At 29.4% G+C, this 2,849-nt stretch overlaps 1 long non-coding RNA gene across 1 annotated transcript; it reads left to right on the top strand.

The window, feature by feature from the left end:
• Window positions 1–298: 298 nt before the first annotated feature.
• On the top strand, window positions 299–2,604 carry LOC106474566. The gene is made up of 3 exons (XR_001291756.2): window positions 299–452; window positions 823–860; window positions 2,497–2,604. It is a non-coding gene; the product is annotated as an uncharacterized LOC106474566 (long non-coding RNA).
• Window positions 2,605–2,849: the final 245 nt, after the last annotated feature.

Genomic DNA, 2,849 nt, shown 5'->3' with positions numbered 1-2,849 from the left:
AAACTTTTATGTACTCTTGTTACAACACAAACTGATCATTTCGTACAGTGCGTCTTACAAAAATTAAATTATATAATAAAAAATATGGGGGATATCACTTTGTAATCCTATCTCAACGTTAAAAGAACTTTGTGGAGTTTATGGTAGAAGTTAAAAGTGCATTATTCAGAAAAAAGTTACTTTGCTATTAGTGTTATTCATTCTGACTTTTAATTCATAATATTTATTATTTTATTATATTTCGTTTCATTTTCTCAACAAAATGATGCAGCTGTTTCTGATTGGCTAGGACTGTTTTTTCTGTCTCTAAGCCAACCACGCAAAACCAACTTCCCGCCATAACGCCTCATGGTGGTGGAAAAGTTTCGGCATTCCTTGGTTGTATCTAAAGTCTGATATTCAGGGAGGTTTGTAGTTAGGATTTATTAGTGGTCACGTTTCGTTATAGTCAGGTAAGTAATTATATTTCTGTTAGTTCTTTGTTGTTGTTTTTAATTAATAAAATATAAGTGAATATTAAAACTTATGTGATTTATAGCCAATAGTTTTTTCGTTTTTATCACAAGACGTACTTCTTGTTTAAAACAAAAAATATGGTCAAGGTTTACCGAAACATAAAGAAACTCATTGCACTTACTACGCTTTTAATTTAAGCCTTGTGAGGCTTAGTACAGTAGGCTTAAGTATCTCTTCTGCGTGTTTGTCTCAGTCTCAGCTAAGTTTGTTTCTAGTAGAAATTCGACATTCATACTCATACTAATTTTTGTTTAAATTCTGCAAATACATTTCGAAAATTATTACTGAATTATTTGTATTTTTCAGAACCAAATAAGTGGTTCGGAAATGGCTGATCCAGAAAAGTGAGTTTTATGTTTTTTATTTCTACGATTTTTAAATTTGTCTTTTAGTTTTACAGTTGTATTGTGAATTTCTAGTTCTAGCAGTAACTTTAGTATTGGCAAATCTGTATAATATTAGCACTATTATGAGGAAATAGATGAATTGAAGTGTAATGTAACGCACAGTAGTAAGCTCAGTATTGCAGTACTATTAACAATAGTATTATAATACTAATAGTACTATAAAAGTATAACCATAGATATGCTTAACGTAATGGCGTTTGACTTGAGAGTAATGGTGTCAGTGTCATGTACTCACGTAGCAACTTGTAAATTATAGTTGATAAGAAATATAATTGTGTTTTTAATTTAACTACCATGCTACTAACAGTTAAATTTACAAGTTGATTATTAATTTACACAAAACTTATTTTGTATTTGTAAGTCATTATTCATTAACAAAGTGATTAAGATATTTTCAAAGCATTATCATCCGTGAAGACCATTGATTAACAAAAGATGCCTGAAATAACAGGTTATAAATAGTGTAAAACAATTTATCCTACATGTTTGAAAAAGTTTTCTTTTAGTGAAACTTTTAGTTATTCATTTGAATTTACATTAAAAGAAATTTTAATTGAAAAAGTAAATACTGTAAGGTCAAAAACTACATTTTTCACCTCCAGACAGAGCAACTTGTATGATGTTAGTTAATATTTTATGACATTCAAAATAATTAAGAGTCACTTCTAATTGTAGTAGTGAAATGTGAATGTGGTCAGTAAACAAAGCTTTGAAGGAAAATTTTTAAAATATGCTTTACAGACACTAAAATAACCTTACTCACTAAAAATCTGTTTATACGTACAAAGTAGCTTATATAAATGCGGAGTTTTAAATAAAATATGAAGTACTTTGTTTTTGATACATTAAATTTAGTTTAGTTTTTTTGAAATCTTCTTATTCTATTGAGGCTTTTGTGAATTTTTCTAAAATTTTGGATATTGTTATATCCATGTAAGTTATGGATATAATTTATATTGCTATGTAGTTGCAGAAGTAAGTCTGGAATAAATGTTTGTTGTTAAAACTGAAAATAAAAGTATGTACAATGTTAGTATAATCCCCATTTATTAACATCATCAAACAAAATTACATTTACTTGACTAAATCCCAAAGTTAAGGACAATTCCATTTTTCTGTAAACGAATAAGAAATTGGTCTAGTAATTGAACAGTTTTATCAATAAGATTCAGCTTCTAAACTTTGTGTATGTGTCATAACAGTTTGACACTATTTTGAAACACTTTGATTATCGTTCTGTGTCTTTGTTTAATATTCATATACACACCAACAAAATGAAGAAAAAGGTACAGTTGAGTATCTGATTGGTTTATATAGTTATGGGTACCTTGAACCAGTTTACAGCATCATCAATGAGTCATTAGTTCTTGTGATCTATGATTAATAGTTGAACATTTAGCATTGAATGGGTGGGTTCTTTGCTGTGTGTCTTATCAGTTAATGTGGATACATTTTAAGTCCTTGTAAAAGTCCTTAATTTTTAGAATGGAGAAAGAGTGGGATCAGGTAAAAGTTATATGGTTGTATTGTATGAAGTCTGGCCAGTACTTGAATGAATGCATTATTTTGGCAGAGCTCTTGAAACTGTGGAGAATGTAGAAGATGTTGAAGAAATGGAAGAGGAAGAAGATGAGGGCAAGAAAAACATGAGTAACCATTTCTCTTTATTTGTTTTGTTATACCTGTACATATAATTTAAGGACAACATGGAACCTGTTGGTATATCTTCACCATTCCAACCATTAAACTAACCTTTAAAATGAAACATCCGAAGTTAGCTTTTATCATTCAAATATTTGTCAAGTCTTCCATTAAATTCCTTTAACTTAACTGCATCTGCAGGCAACCCATTCCAGAGACCAACCACCTTGTTAGAAAAATAAAACTTTCTTAACTAAAGACGTCTCCTACCCAACCAGTGTTTGT

Source organism: Limulus polyphemus, unplaced genomic scaffold, assembly GCF_000517525.1.
Source record: "Limulus polyphemus unplaced genomic scaffold, Limulus_polyphemus-2.1.2 Scaffold7367, whole genome shotgun sequence".
Lineage (NCBI taxonomy): Eukaryota > Metazoa > Arthropoda > Merostomata > Xiphosura > Limulidae > Limulus > Limulus polyphemus.
Note: the sequence above shows the minus strand (reverse complement) of the source record. Positions and strands in the feature narration are given on the sequence as shown.